Source organism: Cebus imitator, unplaced genomic scaffold, assembly GCF_001604975.1.
Source record: "Cebus imitator isolate Cc_AM_T3 unplaced genomic scaffold, Cebus_imitator-1.0 Scaffold97, whole genome shotgun sequence".
NCBI lineage: Eukaryota > Metazoa > Chordata > Mammalia > Primates > Cebidae > Cebus > Cebus imitator.
This window is the reverse complement of record NW_016107412.1, coordinates 1,479,834-1,498,427: the sequence shown is the minus strand read 5'-3', so window position 1 is coordinate 1,498,427 and position 18,594 is coordinate 1,479,834. Positions and strand designations below refer to the sequence as shown.

The 18,594-nt window shown below is 33.3% G+C and overlaps 1 protein-coding gene across 10 annotated transcripts in view; it reads right to left on the bottom strand.

Annotated features, from left to right (window-relative positions):
* The window catches only part of PCDH15 (protocadherin related 15), a 1,323,555-nt gene that overhangs the window by 974,460 nt on the left and 330,501 nt on the right, over positions 1-18,594 (bottom strand). Inside the window, exon 1 of one of the 10 annotated variants that reach the window (XM_017536353.2) lies at positions 5,248-5,832. The exons of the other annotated variants lie outside the window; for them this stretch is intronic. The gene's annotated coding sequence lies outside the window, so the exon portion shown is untranslated. Of the gene's footprint in view, positions 1-5,247; positions 5,833-18,594 lie in introns of those variants that run through there. 10 annotated transcript variants of the gene reach the window in all.

The following is an 18,594-nucleotide window of genomic DNA, read 5'->3' as shown; positions in this document are numbered from 1 at the left end:
TTCTGGACACTGAGCTAGTTAGTGGAATTGCTAAAATACGCTATGCAAAGCCTCAAATGAAATATGCCTTTTTCATTTAATGTACAAAGCAATGCTATGAGACAGAAAATAACACCTGAATTTTACAGGTGATGTAAATATAGTTTATCAATATTAAATGACTTCCTACATTTTATGCAGAATAAGGGTTGAAGAGACATGGAGTTGAATTGACCTCTGCTGCCTTCTCTGAAGCTAGTGCTTTTGCTTTTGAGAATTCTACCTAAATAATGATTTTGATGTCAAGGATGATGATGATGATAGTAAGTATCAATCTCCAGTTACTGAGACATACCGTGGGTTCAGGTCCTGGGGTGCTTTATATATGTAAATTACATCCTTTTATCACTCTTTATAGAAGAAACCAAGGCTCAGAAAAACAGCTTGTTCCTTGCTGGTAAGGGAGTGGAATAGAATTAAAGCTCAATTCCATCTGGTGCTGTAGTCTTTTCTTTACCAGCAATTCTCTATAGCAACAGTTATTAAAACTAGAAGACCACCTCAAAACCTCTGTATTACATATGAACATTCGATTTCATTCTCCACGCCTGGATTACAGGCTCTCTCCTCTGACTTTCTACATTATCTATATATCTATCTACTTATGTACCTACCTACCTACCTACCTATCATCTATCAATCATCTAGGTATCTATGTATCTATATATTTATCTACCTTCCTATCATCTGTATGTATGCCTGACTCTGCCTCCCTTTCTGTCTCTATCTCTCAGACTTCTATCTCTATATCTCTTTCCCTATCTCTATACTTTTTGTTTCATTTTGTTTATTTGCTTTTTGCCAATCTATTTCTGTCTTTCTTGACCCTGTATTTTCCTTGCCTGTCTGTCTTTCTACCTTCTCCCCTTCTCTCTCTCTGAACCTGTCTCCACTTCTCTTTCTGTTCTTTTCTAACTGTATAATCTCAGTTTCTCTTTCTGTTCCCTTTTTCTTTTCCTTACCTTTGTCTGTCTCTAACTTTCATTATATTTTTCCTTGTGAGTCTCTCTCTTTTTCTTTGTGTGACTATCCCTATATGTCTCTTTGAGTTTGTATATCTGTGAATATCTCTCTGCGACTTATCTGTGTCTGTCTCTGTCTCTCAGACAGAGATATAAGGTTCTAAAGTAATAAAAAACCTCTCATCCAGTTCTAACGACCCTTCTCTGGATTCCAGTGGTGTGCTGCAAAGTTGAAGAAGTAAGTCCCTTAAATGATAAAGCAAAAAGAAAAGTCACTGTCCTTGGATAAACAGTTTGCATTTCCATAAGGATTCAGTGATGCAGAATCAGAAAAGGCTCATTCTGACACCTCCATGAAAACAACAGAGAGAGCATTCATTAGCTGGGCTTCCTTTTGAATGATGCACTTCATCTCACACACCGCTGTCCTCCCCCATCAGGAAACAGTGCTTAATTCTATCAGAAACTCGCCCTTTCACTAGGCATGAGAATGAATGACTTTTCAAAGCAATAGGAACTACACATCTGCCATGGCCTGAGAATGCTTACACTCTAAAAGCCATACAAAAAGTTACACCTCCTATCAATTTCTTATCCATCAAGGAGCACAATAAACAAGCTTTGAACTTTTCCATTTACCAGCTTGAAGGAAAGAAATGCTTCATTTTCTTTAGTTTCTTGAAATAATGACTGCTTTTGCCTCTTACATTTATAGCCTCAATAGCCATGATCTGATATTTAAGGATGAGTGCAACCTTAAGCAACTTATGAGATAAAAGGAAATTTGTCCATTACAGTGCTCAGAAGCCTTTAGTCTTTAGGTGGAAAATATTTTGTTGCTGTTATTAATACTCACAGACATATAGACAGACAGACAGACAGACACACACACACACACACACACACACACGATCATCTTAGAAAGTAATTGGTAGAAGATTAAAACAATTAATTGTATTTTAAATTATTTAGCAATTTACAGGTTTCTTATTCATTTCCTGGCTTCATTTATAAGCCATGTATTCTAAACGTGGATGCTTAGAAACAAATGCTTAGGGTGTGTGTTGAGGTTCTCAAGGAAAATAATTGTTGTCCTTGAGCCAGAATTTGATGTTTCTATGCTTCTTATATTAATAAATAGTGCACTTGTGTAGCGGGGTGCAGGAGGTGTGTCCATCTTATTGAATGTGACTTACTTTTAAGCTGAGACTAAGTGACATTAGTCTGCATATTCTTCTGAGTCTCACACTTCAGTTTATACATCACAGGTGGAATTTGTACTTTAAGGTCAAGCTGGTCACTCTCACATTCAAAATTAACCCCCACCCTGCCCCTGCCATCCATACATGCAAAGAAGTAACATGCGCATTAGGAATTTCTGTGTATTTTCTTGGATCTTGTCACCATTTCCACCTAAGTGGTTCCAGTATTCAATTTAAATAAGCGTTACAGTTTCTGAGTGTTTTTCACCTTTGGAATTTGTACAGCGACTGTATGAAGAGAACATAATCTGGCCAAAAATTACTCACATTAGCTTTATTTTCCTCACTCAAAATTGACTATAAGCATTAATGAATTGTCACACTTCCTTCTAATATCCTTAGATGCAACTCAGTGATATTTGAGTCTGAAACTAATACATGAAGCCCCACAGGTCATTGTTAGTTTTGAATCCATATTCTGTCATACTAGTATTAACAACAACAACAAAATCCCATTACAAGAAAAAAAATGTATCTAACTTCAAACAAAGTTTTAGTTGAGAGTCACTGAAATAGTTTTTGGATGCCATCCCTGACAAAACTATCTTTTCAATATTATAATTGTATAGTTTTCTTTTACATGTGAAAACCACAGCTACATAGAAAGACAAAACGGTTTTAGTGCATAAGTGATCCTGATACTAAGAACTCTTAAAAAATGGAAAAATATAAATAAAAACCCACTCTTAAAATCGAGTCTGAAGTAAAATTAAACTTTTAGATAATAAACATGATCACTTTATGAAGCATTGTGATCTCTTTTAGATTATTATTTCTGCAAACTTTTCCATGGGTCGAGATCCTGGGTGAAACTTAAAACCATGTATTTCTCCCAGCATTAGGGGTTCAATAAAAATGTAAATGTATACGGGGGGGCTTCTGTGTTAGAAAAAAGTTGATATAACAGCTGGTTTATGAAAAACTATTGTTTTACACCATTTAAGTACAAAAAATATTCCTATGGTCTGAAATTGTATCTGCACATTTTCAGAAAGTGGGAGTACACTCATCTGCCCTAATAAAGTGATCACAATTAGGGAATTACTTTTTAAGTTTTGGTTTTGCATTTTACTACTATTGAAAAGGCTCATAATTTACCTAGGGAGTAAAAGCCCCCTTATAAAGTGATAACACAAAGGAATCGTTAATTACTCAACATGTATTTGCCTGACATGTTTTGTGATCAGATAATAATGGTGATTCTCTTTGATAAAAAATAATTACCTTTTGCCTTTAATGTCAAATATAAGCTGTGAATCAAATATTGGAGAATTTTTTAAAATGACATGAAAACCAATTTCTGTCTGATTATATGCTGTTAAAGTTGGATGATAAAAAGACACCACATAAACTATGCAAAATTTCAATGTGAACAAATTAAGAAACAAGTTGTAATGGGCATTTATCTTAAACTGAGGACTTCTTTTAAAGCATAATTATTCGTGTTTTTTAAAAGCCAATTTATAGTTCAGATACTAATCAAATAATATTAGTGGATATATTATAATTTTAAAAATGTCCTAGAAAATGAAAGTTTTATTTAAATCTCTTGGTAAACAATATTCAAAACTAAATGCTATAATTTTCCAGAGAAGCTGCTGTCACTTAGGTAGCACAAACTCTGACCTGTTCAGGTCCCTTAATGATTATGTTTAGGGGTAATTTTTGCCACAAAGTTGAAGGGATTCACATTCCCTGCTCAGCACATAATTGGAACAGCTGAGGGGTTAGGAGGTTCCCACTCAGTGGAATTGGGCACCCATTAAATTGCACTTTTATTTCATAGGAGAATGAGTTCACAGTCAAGGGGATCAAGTTGCTGAAACTTGAAGATGCACATGTACAGTTACACGCAGTCACTCACACTTCGCCACAACTTAAGCAAACTAAAGAAACTCAAAGCAAAGCCAATTTTTCATGAAAAAAAAAAAAGTTCTCATGAGCATGTATAAAAAAGCTTCATATCTGCTGCACAAAACACAGGAATCTTTTTGTGCTCAAAATATGCCACTTCTACAAATTATGTTTCTCTAATGTTAAGCAACACAATAACCTAACTATTTGGTTACAAGATTTGACAATTGGCTCTTTTGTGAAAGCAAATGAATATGACTTGGAGTTAGCCTTATAGGAGGCCATCATATTACACTCTAGTTAACAATGGCTTTCTGCATACGTGCTACAAGTCCGTGAAATCGACGGCCATCTGTGTGTACTAGAGACACCGCTCACCAACAGACTGAACCTGAAACTTGTTATTCAAGGCCCACTATGCAACAGCTACGAAAGTGTGTTTTTAAAGTAAAGGCCCCATCACAAAATGAGCAAGCTGTTAATACTATCTAGCCTTAATTTTGTATTATAAGGATAAAGTTGACCTAGATTCAAATTATAAATGGTTAATGCTCCCAGATACCTTCAAAAAGAAGCAGGTCTTCTAATACACTAAGACATCTGTAATAAAAATACCAGTTTACTCACAAAATATAAAAGATAATACTTCCCACTGTGATGCATAGTCACCTACTTTGACTCAACTACAAACTATAACCTCCAGCAACTGCCACCCATAAAACAAATCATCAATATTTGCACACACAAAAAACAAACATGTCAATTCTGATGCCATGTTTCTATATTTTGTCAGGGAGAGGAAAGCAGACAAAGTGGTTGAGGATTAAAAATTCTTTTAAATGACAAACCAGAGTTATAATTCAAAAGCTCGTTGCAAATATTGCATTGTCATCTAAACAAAATTACAATACCAGACAGTAATCAGGAAGAATAAAGGCCCAGGCAGTTGTGTTCACTCTTCCAGCAAATAATCACTTGCACATCATTACTACTCTATTCTCTGAACAAGCATGACAGAAAGTAGCATCATGACAGAGATCATTGTACTGAAAGAACATCTTAACTTTCTCCGTGGTTCACTGCTGTCTTAAATTGGAACAAAATAAGAGAAGGGCAGGGGAAGAACTTACTTGCGATTTAAAGTTTCATCTTTAGTCCACGGAAGATTATGCAGCAAGTTTTCTTGCCAAGGCTGCCTCTTGCACATCCCTTTAAAAAGAACCAATGCTCATAATCTAGTTCCAAATGATTCATTCACATGTTCCACGTCTTGTTTATGTGAGGCACTGATATCCACTCTCATATCATCAAGAAAATGTTACCAGAAAAATTTTGCAAAAAGCAAAAAACTTCAACATGTTAACCCAGAAAGCATACCATTATTCTCCACGTTCTGAGATGTATGCCACCTGCCTTAGTTATCACAAGCAACTAACTCTAAGCTGCTAGCAGGAATCTGTCTGCCCTCTATCTGTCGCTATTAGCTCAGCACGTTGATTCACTGGCACTGAAGCAACAGCAATTAGCTATCTTGCTTCTCACAGCACATACAGGAGGCAGCTGAGTGCGCTAAACCGCACACTGACTGGTGAGCTCTTTGCACCAATTAGTAGCAGGTGCTACAGCCTAAAAGTCAAATTGATGTCCACTGATCATCGGTGCTGGTTGCTTTATTGTACTGTGTTCGCCAGCCTGTCTGATGATTCTCTGTTCTGTCTGGCTGTTTTCACTGTTTTACTTCATCTGTACTAAGAAGTTTAGCAGCTTACATTCAATAACAATATTGTTGACAAGACAAAATAATCTCTTAAGCTTCTTTTATCATTCTGTTTCTCTCTCTCTCCCTCTCTCTTTCTATCTCTCTCACTTGCTCTCATTAAATCTACCCTCTTATATCAAGCCCTCCGCATCTTTGGGCATAAAAACAGAACAACCAATTTTACAACTTCACACATTCTATAGGAGCCAAAAGTATATTTTAGATTTGTACAAACACCTGTGACTGGTACCATATAAAGATAGCATGAAGAAATACATTATAAAAACATTATAGCATGTTTCTTAAATAATGTAATGTATGAAATCTGCAAAACGAAGTTTAACAGATGAACAGGTAAACTAGTAAAATACAATTATGTCTTATAAATCACAGATACATTTCTTAAGGAATCTATCCTGCATAGTATTTATGTCAATTCCATATAAAATTTTACCCATGTGTTTACCTGAGTATATGAGAAGGAAGGATCTAGAAACAAAAGCAATTTAAGAATATATTTTAGTAGTGACTGTAACAGAGCAAATACACCAAGGTTGGTTTAAAATGACAGGTGAAGAGTATCACAGACAAAATCCCCTTAACACATGTTTTCTTAATGAACAAGGTGGATTATTTACTAGGATGATACAGTAATTCTATTTAAGAAGAAAAAACACACCATGCCTCCAGAAATGTTGCCATATTTATACACCAACGCTTGCAGAGAATAACATCTCATCTAAAACAAACTGTATTTTGCCGGCTCCGTTTTCCAGAGCGAGGGAAAAATCTTCAAGAATATGGAAATAACCTGAGGTGAGCCAAATGTTATAAATTTTAAGCATTAAAACGTGTAGAAGTAAATCAGATAATTATAGATGAACCCCTTGAGCCTTCAAGTGAAACCCATTTGTTTTTATTTTATGTACCACTGAAACATACTAAATTACTTGCTTCCTTAAAAACACAGATCAGTGGGAGTTGATGAGGACTTGTCATAAGTTAATACATTATACAGTTGTAAGAACTGATATTTTTAGATTTTAAAATTGATGTATTAAGAAAGATAACTTTATTGATACATATTTAAACAATGTGTATATTTTGTGTGAGTTTTTTTGCTCATTTCACTAAATGTCTCACGTGTGGAACAATCCGTATATTGATGTTAAATAGAACAGCTGGTATAGTAAGATTGTTTCATTAAGCATAAGAATTATTAAGTGTAGTTATTTTTACTAATGACAATTCAGCCTCATTCATGGTAAGGACAATTATAACTTCAATGACATATTAGAAATATAGCTAAAAAGCAGAAAATTTTATCACTTCCTCATTCTCTGAACAATTAAATTATTATTAATTGAACACTTGTCAATGACAACAGCTGATTTTCATTTTCAAAAGTAAATGACAATATCTCATTTTCAGAAAAATATATTTAATGAAATGTGAAAAATGCAATATTAACTGCAGGATGAATAAAGGTTAAGTTTTAATCAGTTTGAAAACACAGTAAGCAAAATGGAGCCACTGAAATATTTACTACTAGAGATTATAATTTTTTTGAAAAAAAATTGTGTCATATTCTCACCCCTCCCCTGAATTATAAAGTCCACTTGAATCCTACTCTACCTATGACATTTAACTTCCTTTTGTCCTCTTAAAAGATATGAACATTCACTTCTGTAAATACATATAGGTTTAAATTATCATTAATATTTCATTGTACATATATGTATTTTCTTTAACAAAATACCTACTTTTTGACAGATTCTAATTTTAATACATTTGTAGAATCTTAGTTTGAAGCCCTTTACTTTCTGAACTTCCATTTTACCACCTTTAATCAAGGTCCTGGGTTAAGGTGCCTGGGGAGGAGTGGGCTGAACTGTCATGTGCTTAGCTTGTGACCTTTTGAGCTCTGGCTTAGGGGTGTGTCTGAGGAAGAGGCACCTTTTTTCTTTCCACAAAGGCAACACCATGCTATCCACTAACCATTTGCCTAAAGATGCTTTCTCTAAAAGTCACAGAGTTCATGTGGACTAGACACACTTCTTGTACAGCGTGGTCTGTTACATGAGAGATGAAATGTAAACTGCCTACCACAAAGTCTGATACACGAGTTGCCCTTTAAATCATAGCAGTCAATCACAGATACATGAAATTAGGTTTAGTTTACTTTAAGATGGAAAGAGTTTGTATTAGGTGCTTTAGAAAAATTTTGAAAATTGAAAACATTAACATTTAAAACATTTAAACGTTTATGATTAGAATTTTATTTAAAAAATTGAAAAAGTCACAAAACAGTTTAAAAATGAATCATTAAATGTCAATCAACAATCGAAAAATGGATATGTAAATTTCATTACATAACTCTTAGAATAGTTATCTAGTTTTTAAGCACTAATTATAAAAGATATTTAAAAGTGGCAATAAATAAAATAAGCTATCAAATTTTTAAATTTGAAGACAAATAGTATACATTCCCCGTTAATAATTGCATTTGAACATGTTCGTATATAAATACTGGCAATTCCGTGATGAATATAAATTGATGATTATCACTTCAGAGAGACCATGCTGAATCTTTCCCTGAAGTTTGTTTTCATGAATTTTTATTTCTTAACCTACTTTTTAGCACCATCTTCTTGTCATTCACTTACCCTTACAAAAATAAACAAATTTGAATATGTTTAATAGATATTTGCTTGTTCATGTTGGTGCACAATATATGTTCTATGTGTTATTCTAAATCTTCATCTAATTGTATAAGAATTTTGTGAGAATTTTTCATAAAAATGTATTTTTACATTCCACAGAGCAATGATATAGAAACACATAATGCTCTACTGTGTGCCAAAAATCAGCTACATCCTACACACAGCTGTGAAGATTACCATAGACATTCGTATTCATGCCAGTTCATCTGTGCATTGATATCTAATGAAAAATAAAAAACCAAATATCTAGTCAAAGATGCAAATTTTCTTTTTCTGTATTTCATTTTTTTTTTTGAATCTTGACATGTTTTAATAGTGGTTGTATATAAACAGTTTGCTATAGTGCAAAGCTAGTTCTTTCATTAGCAAGAGACTTAAAATGCTGTTTGTGCCATTGACTTACTCTGGCAAATTTATATATTAACTAAATATAATATTTCTTATAGGCTGCTATGCACTCCAGTGTTTTGGTAGGAAGCATTTCAAAGTATCAAGTTAAATACAGCAAACCAATACTAACTCATATATTATTCTCAAATATATGTCTTTGAGAAAGCAAGACATAAGAGGATTTTGTCTATCCTTCCAGGTTGAGGGCTGAGTCCTTGAGTCAATAGGAACTGCAAAGTAAAGAGAAGTAGAGAAGGCATTTTTTAAACCCAGATTAAAGCTTTACTGAATGAAAGCTTCTGCAGTATTATCAAAATAGCCTTGGTCATTATAAGCACTGTCTCACTGAGTTGCCTGGATCAAGTCATTCTAGACTTGTTATTGTCAGCAGTCATTTAGAGTTGAAATTCAAAGCTCTTGGGTATAATCACAATAAGACCTTAACCAGGGACTTGGCAACTGGAGAGTCATCTGTATTTACACCAGTAAGTCTTTGTCATGATTTCATGTTGCATAGCTTTATTTTTTATTCTGACACCCATGGCAGACATAGTTAACTTAGTTTCTTGCCAGCAACATCTACTTTCACTTTTTTTAACCCTAGCACTTACCTGTTTCATAGCGACAATTTGAGGGATAAAGAATAGTATAATGTTTATTAAATACTTCTCTCTGCTGAGTTTCCAACAGGCAGACTAGTATTTGAGAAAAGCAATTTTGGAAATAATATAGTAGCTATAGGACAATGCTCCAAGAAATAGCTAATTTCATAAAATTATAATCGTATAATAAATATACAATGTGATTTAGTAAAATATGTAAAGATGTTGAACTGTTCACATCATCTTTTAAAATATAATTCTTAAAGAGTATTAAATTTAGAGCGAGAAACTTATTTCTATGCATTTCTGTTGGGCTTTCAAATAGGGACTATTTTTATGCTTCAGTGAGATTAGGTATTATAAAGTCATATTATTTGAATATTTCATATAATCTAAAATTATTTAAAACCTGTAAAATAAAACTAAAGAGAAGCAGTGCAAATAACATTTGTAAAATACTTTCTAAAAATTTATCATATTTGTTTTTTAAAGATATTTTATACTTGCCTTAGGGATACTTCTGGTATTTTCCTAAGGAGAAAAATTTAGACTTTACAAAATAGTTTAATTGGCTTCAAGAGAAAAAAGTATTACATAAGCTTCCTCTTCACAATTTCAGTTTTTATATGCTGGTTGTATTCGTTTTGTATTGTTGTATAACAAATTATCCAAAGTTTAGTAGCTTAAAACAACACACATGCATTATCTCAAAGTCTGCGTGAGTCAGAGGTCCAGATCAGGGTCTCACAGGCTCTACTCAAGGTATTGGCTGGTCTGAGTTCTCTTCTTAAGGCTCAGCTGGGGAAGAATTCAGGTTGTTCAGAAAAAATCTTTTGGTTGTGACTATATGACTGAAGGCTCTGTCTTGACTTAACGACTCGGCTGAGACTTGCTCCAGGCATTAGTGGCTGCCCCTAGTTCCTACTGCCACATGACCTCTTCATAGGATGTTTAAAACATGTGTTTGCTTTTTCAATGCCACCAGGATAAGCTATGTATACTAGCAAGATAAAGCCTTACATCTGTATTGCAACATAATCACAGGATTGATATCCCATCGTCTTTGCCTTAGTCTATTGGTTATAAGCAAGTTATGATTTCTTCCCATACTCAAAGGGAGAGGATTATATAAGACATAATACTAGTGGCCCAGATAATGGGATCATCTTAGAATTCTGCCTGCTACGCTGAATTAATTCCTAACGTATTTATCATATTCAGTCAGACAGCAAATTATAGCTGTATGTGCACAAATAGTAATTTAGTAAAGTTGTTGAAGATTCTGAACATTTAAACATACTTTCAATTGGTTTAAAAACCTTACAGAAATTTTTAAAATCTATTAAAAATTAAAATCTATTAAATAAAAATCTCTTAACATTTTTACATGTAAAATTATACAAATTGTGTCAGAGAAAAGCAAATAATATAAGCCCCATCAAACTACAAGCACTTTGATCACTTAGTTGACATTTCTGAAACTAGTTGAGAAAAATATTTCCAAAAATAAACCAAAATAAATATTAAAAGAATTTCAGTATAACTTTAAGCTACATGCACAGAGGTATACCACATATTGTAGGATAGTGGCTACTATAAATTGTACTTTTTATATAATTTGCTAGGGACTGGGTAACATTTTTTTCTCTTTACAGAGTAAAATAAAACTTTGAGCCAGCCTTATGTTGTCTGACTGCCTTTAATAGAAAGCTCCAGAAAAGATTACTAAACTATCCTTTTAGATTTCTTGAGCCTAAAACTATTACTACATACAAGGTTTACTTATTTATATATATTGTAAATGTATAATATATTGATAATATTTATGTATAAATATGTACAAAGTATACATATATGTTAGTATAAAAATTCACATATAAACAAATACACAGCTACTTAATAGATAATAATTGGATTATTCTGGTCATGTAAAACTTTCATTGTTAAACTTTAAATGATAAGACAAGAATAGATTTAAAATTATCTTCCTCATTTTTCTGCATTGGCAGCTGATGGAAAAATTACCAGCAAAATATTTCACTAACTTTAAAATGGCCTCTGTCATTTCTATTTACAACATTAAAATTTTAAAATTTATATAAATGTTATTGTTCTTTGGAGGTCCCAGTTTCAGCAAATATTAGCAAAGCACTTTCTATACCAGACATAACATTAGATGTAATTATCTAAATATTATATTTAGATAAAATGAGACAAATTATCAATGTTTGCTGTAACTGAGACTGATATCACTTTTTTATTTATGTTGGTTTCTCTTTAACTCATAATCACTATTTCAGACCACTTCAAGGGACACATTTTGAAGCACAATTTTAAATAAATTCTCTTTCTGCCATTCTTTGTCTCTTGCATTCTCCTCCAAAAACAGCCTCAGACAAGGGTGTTGAGGGAAAACTGCCATTTACGCAAAAACAGAGAGCACACGTGTTAGGCATTCTCAAACCCAGGCACAAAGAGAGAGGGAATACAGAGTCTGAGTTACTGCTGAGCCCAGCAAGCTGCTTCCTTGTATGGCAGAGCAGATTGAAATCAGCGAAGAGGTGTTGACTAGATGCAGTCATTTTATTCACATGTACTCTATTAAGCAAGGCAATAACCCAGGCAGCCTCATCCTTTAGCTTCTATCGCCACCTTTTAGAGCCACCACCAACACCTGGATCCTAAAGAATAATGGACAGCTGATTTGTTTCTTGGCAATGATTCAGCTAGTTCCACAATGCATAAAATTTTCTTCCTTCAAACCCACGTTCTGCTGGAGAGAAGGAATTTGTAACTGCTTTACAGCTTGATTTTTAAAAGAGTTTCATAATTCCCATAGCAACAGATAGCCATGTCACATATTTTGGAACAAGGTCATCCAGACTCAAAATGATATGACAAGATAATTCTGCTGTTAATGGAAACAGATAGAAATGTAGAAGTGGGGATTCCTTCCAAGACATTGTATCTTTAAACACAAGTTCATTTTTAGGCTGATTTAGCTCCAGAGAGAATTTAAGCGGCGAGGAAAAAAAGAAACACAGGTTGCATTAAGAAGCTAACCTAATGCTGACAACCTGAGAAACCATACTTTTCGTCCTGATCTTGACAATAAAATCTGATCTATGTGGCCATAGTAAGAGAGTATAAATTACACTGAGGGATACACTTAGCAAATGTTTAAGGTATGAATGTTATTTGAAAATTACTTAACCGTAGGTATCTTGCTCTATTCTGTTAGGAAAGCTGATAGATTCTAAAACTGTCATAGATTTGTACAATCTTAATCCAGCCCTTAGATTGTATCAACATTCTCTGTTAGTAATATCTTCCTAGATTTTGGCTTTACTTAACTGTATAGGTTAAATAAAGGAAATATAAAATTCAATCTATTAAAATCACTGATTTCCTCTGTAATTCCTATACAATTCTGACAGTATCATTAAAACTTAGTTCTGAGGGAGTTCAAAAAGGACACTCTGGCAAACAACGAAACTGCGTAGATGCTGCAGTCTTTAGCACTGTTATGTTAAATGCCAACATAGTACGAAATTACATGCTCGGCAAATGTAGTTCAATAAAAATATAATGAGAATTCAGTCTCCTGTATAAGGGAACACTTACTATACACTACATATACATTGCATTATTATCTCATTTTCAGAAACCTCATTTTGTCTCTATCCACAGAAACACTATCTGAAACACTGCATGTTTATTTATTCAATATTGAGTGCCAACAACGTGCCAGGTAAAGCTGTAGGGATTGGTAACACAGTAGTAAGACAGGCATGAACGAAGCATGTAAAAGAGCAGATATTCTTCAGAATCATCTGGATCATTGATAGAGAAAAAAGAACAAAAAAATACTTTGTTGGACAAGGAAGTTGACTATATTCTCAGTTTTCTCAAGCCAGAATTTTCCCACTGTAATCCCTTTGAATAACTGGAACAAATGTACATAATTTTTCAGCCTGCTATGCTATTAGAATGTGTGACTCTGGCCATTAGTAGTTGTAAGACTTGCACATACATTTTGGAGGAAACAACTTAAATATTCAGAGAATGTACTTCTCTCAGTTTCAATTTGATCAAACATTTAACATGCTTTCTTCTGAAAAGCGATACTTTTGTTGAATGTTTTTCAATGTGTGCTTTTAAATAGCCATAAGATGCTCCCCGCAAAAACGAGCACTCAGGATACTCTAGTTAATTTTCAAAAATCCATAATAAACATAGTCTGGATTATCTTCATTTTCACCCTTGGGACCTCTTGGGATAAGTAGGTCTGTGTGCAATGTTCAAGCATGATAAGTTTCAGATTCTCATTCTTAGAAGTATTGTATTTATTATTTTTATTTTTCATCTCATATACCAAAGAACAATTCCTCCTACTATTACAGCTTGCTATGTGACCTAGAATTTTCCTTATTACAGGAGTAAGATGCCTGGAATATCCTGGCCTAGGCTTCTATTAGGGAGTGAATGCCTCTTGCAATATTGTGCCTTCCTGGTTTGCCTACTAATGTACCAAATATTGATACTGTACATCTTTCTAGACATAACATCAAATTTCCTCCTCTGAAGAAAACAGATTTCATTATTCATGTAATAAATCACAAGAAATCATATACTTTAATACCTTGATGGTGCCCCAAGTCTTCTGCATTGATCCTGACATTCTTGCTCTACATTTCAGTCTAAAGCAAGTCTAAAACAAGTGTCAGCTCCTGGAGTGTACAATGAATGTGTTCTGCTAAACCATATTAACAAAGGACCCCATTTGAAAATATGAGAGCTAATTTTATTTTTCTACTGGTAGAAAAAAAGAATTGTAATAATAAAGCTAAAATGTAAATTTGCAACTTACCTGAATTCTGAATCAAATGTTTTTCTTTTCAAAACATAGGCTAATTTTTGAGAAAATAGATTTGATTAAAGTAAGCTATGGATGATCTTCTAACTAAAGAATTCTTTTAAATGTAAATGCAATATGAAAATAGTATTATTCTTAGAATTCTAACTAAAGAATTATTTTAAACATAAATGCAATATGAAAATAGTATTATTCTGTTCCATAAATATCCCATTTTACAGAACAGAAAGAAGAGCTCAGAGAAGTTAAATAATGTTGTGATTCCTTATAACTACCTTGAAGGGTTATTATAAAGGCTAGATAAAAATCATATGGAAACATTTTTGCATAAAGCCTTACTCGTTAGATATGTTTAATTTCTCTCTGTGTAGTCATTTCTGTACTTTCTTAACGTGAAACTATTTTAAAAAATGAATTTAAATAAACATGTGTGCCTCCATTATTTGCTCTGTGCCACTCATTATGCCAGATTCTGGGATACAGTACAAGGGAAATTTAGTCTCTGAGGTCATTAAATATACGGTCCTGTTAAGATCAACATTGTAAAACAAATGGAGGAATAAAGGACAAATTGCACAATGTTATGGTGATACATAAATGTGATTATAATATAAAGTTAATTTTTCGGGAGCTTGTGATATTTGAGATTTTAGGAATATCTATAAATTAGCTGGCATAATATGTGTATGAAAGGTAGACTGGAAATAAAATTCATTTTTTCCAGCAGAAATATTAGCATATGAACAGGACATAAGTCTAGAGTGATTGTGACATGCTTTATTAATTAAATAGTGTTCAGAATCACTAAAATGTAGGTAGACAAGAGGCGAGTGGAATGAAATAGATTTTGAAAAGAAGTATGAGGCCAGATGAAACTAGGTATTGAAATTATGTAAACTGTGGACATTAAAGAATTTCACAAAACAATAATGAATTCTAAATGAGATGTAACTTAATCAGAAATCTTTCTCACATGTCAATCTGAGATGTGAGAAAATTGGATATTTTACAGAACAGAAAGAAGAGTTGAGAGAAGTAAAGTAATACTGTGATGCCTTGTAACTAATAAAGAAACGGCAAGTCCTTACTGTAACATAAAGGGTCTTTTCTGATCTGGTCATCCCTTTCTTCATCAGAATAAGGCCTTTCTGCTGTTCCCTTTATATCCTATATATCAGTATAAGACATTATTAGAGTTCCCCATTAACCCATTAATACCCGAGTTTGCAATTTTTTGAATTATTGAAATCAGACCTTGGCATTGACCTTGAACAGTAGGATATAAATAATTCCCACATGCTTAGCGTTCCAATAATGGAACACTAGTCATAAATGGCCAAATATGTTTGTGCTTCTGAGTATTTCCTCTTGTTTCCATCTGGTGTGAGACCATTTTCCTTCTTGACCTTCAGGCTAACTCCAAGACATTGAAAATTTTGTTTATTCCTTTGAATCTTACACATTTCAGTGTTAACACTGATAGTGTCTTTGTCACCCAATTCTGGTCAAATGCCTCTCCTCTGTACCAGTAGCACCAATGCTCACCTTTATTCTAACATACAGCACTACAGTTGACCCTTGGACAATGAAGCTTTGGACTGCACGTCCACTTAGATGTGGATTTTTATTCAATAAATGTATTGAAAATTTTTTGGATATTTTGGGATAAGTTGAAAAACTCACAAACTGTGTGGCCTAAAATATTGAAAAAATTAAGAAAAAGGTATGGCATGAATACATAAAATATATGTAGCAACTAGTCTATTTTATTATTTAATACTATGAAATGTACATGCTTCTATTATAAAAATGTAAAATTTTTCAAAATTTGGGCACACAAACACAGACATACATGGCACCATTCACAGTTAAGAGAAATGTAAACAAATGTAAAAATATAGTGTTGTAACGGCACAAAATTTACTGTATTATATACTGTGCTACAGTAATAATTTCATAGCCACCTCCTGTTGCTATTGTGGTGAGCCCCTGTTGTGTGTATGGTCTTAAAACCCGATGTGAGGTGGACCATCTCTGCATCAGCAGTTCATCTCTCCAGTAAATTGCGTATCACAGTAAAAAGTAATCTCGTCGGGTTCTCATGTATTTTCATCATGTTTAATGCAATACCAAAACCGTGAATAACACCATAGGGCCCATACAAAGTTTCACTAGTGATGCCAAAAGTACTTCCAGGCAGCAAAGTCATGCCATTACAGGAAAAAGTGGAATTGCTTGATATGTACTATATAGACTGAAGTGTGCAGCTGAGGTTGCCCGTCATTTCAGACAGATGATTCATCTTGCAAACAGACGATAAACGCAGTACACTAGTCTAAATGTATTTTTCTCCCTTATGATTTTATTAGTACTATTTTCTTTTCTCTAGCTTGCTTTATTATACATATACACTGCGTGATACATATAACATGCAAAATATATGTTTTTATCAACTGTTATTTTATCAGTATGTCTTCTGATCAACAGTAGGCTATTAGCTATTAAGTTTTGGGGGAGTCAAAAGTTATATGCACATTTTTGACAGTGTCTGTGTTGTACCTCTAACCCCTGTGTTGTTCAGCAGTCAATTGTATATAGCAAATATTTACATGTCTCCTCCATAAAGTAAAAGCTCCTAGAGATCAGACACTATGTAATTCTCAACATTATATTTCAGGTACCTTAGAAAGTGCCTGACATATTGTAGATGATTACTATATATTTATGTAGTATTAAATAAATGGAAGCAAGAGTCAGGATTTAAGCTCAGATCTGTCTCTTAAGAAGCTCATGACTTCAGTATATGCAGACAGTTGGTAACGGATATCAATGAAATATAGTAGATTATTTGGGAGTCTATAAATACTGAGTGAGGAGAAAAGACACAATTACAAAGTTAGAAGCATTTCAAGGCACTTTATTAGTTATTTAGACAACTATTTTATAGCACAAGAAACCTAACATAAATCACATGGTCAAACTAGCCATGCTTGTTGCCATGTTGTCTTTTCCAAAGGAAAATGAGAAACTAAGGCATGTTTCATGCCCTTCGATTTGTGTGGGCAGAAAAATAAAGGGGGATTGTTTCAACATAATAATCTGTTCATTTTCAGGAGAATAAATAAAAGCCAAAGGAATTCACTATTAGTTCCAAAGTTAACGGTAAATGAATTTGAATGTTTCACAACAGAGTAGACTTTAGCAGACCTGCTGTCTGCTGTAGCCCAATGCTATAAAAATAAATTGAATTATAAATATGCAACTGTGGTCCAGAAATAATTTTTATATAGTTACAGGATAGATTCTAAAGTAATGATGTCCCTACCAAAGTCACTATCTAATGGCATGAAATACAACAGTTCGGAGCTACATTGGCCTTACAGGTCCCTCCTCTTACTTCATGAACTACAGTGGCCGCTCAAGGAAAACTTAAATATTAGTTTTGTCTTAAGAAGGATTAGTGTACACTTTCACATATTATTGAATGAATTGTAGGATGTTCTTATTTAATTGAAAAGAAGGAAACCTAAACCTTAGTTATCATTTATGCCAATCTTTCAAGCAGGACCAAGTATTGTGGTTTACTCATTAAAGTAATATTTAAATGCACAAGAAATAATATTGAATCCTAACATTATATATGTAAAATACATTAAGAGAAATTTTCAGGAAAATCAGTTTGAGAATGCAGTGTCATACTTTGTGAAAATGTGCATGTTATACTACATTTGAACAATAGCCTTATAAGCTATAATAATAATAGAATAGCTGTGTTACATAGAAAACTTGCCATGAATCTTTAAATATAAATATATCTTATTTTAGGAATGAGGAAATTGAGGTTGAATTATGCTAAGTTAATTTTCTAGGATAACACAACTTCTAAAATAGAGCAAGATAATCAATCAGCCTGTCTTTAAAACCCACATTTTTACTCATCTCTATCAATTGTTTCAATGTCATAGAAGCTGAAAGGAATTCTTATTCATGAAAAAGAATGAAAGACAAATCCTGTGGCCTAGGCCATCACCTCAACATTGCTGACTGGATCTTTATCACTGACATGATTCTATTACTAAAACTATAAGTTAGATAGTGCTATGATGAGAAATTTACTGTAATTTCTT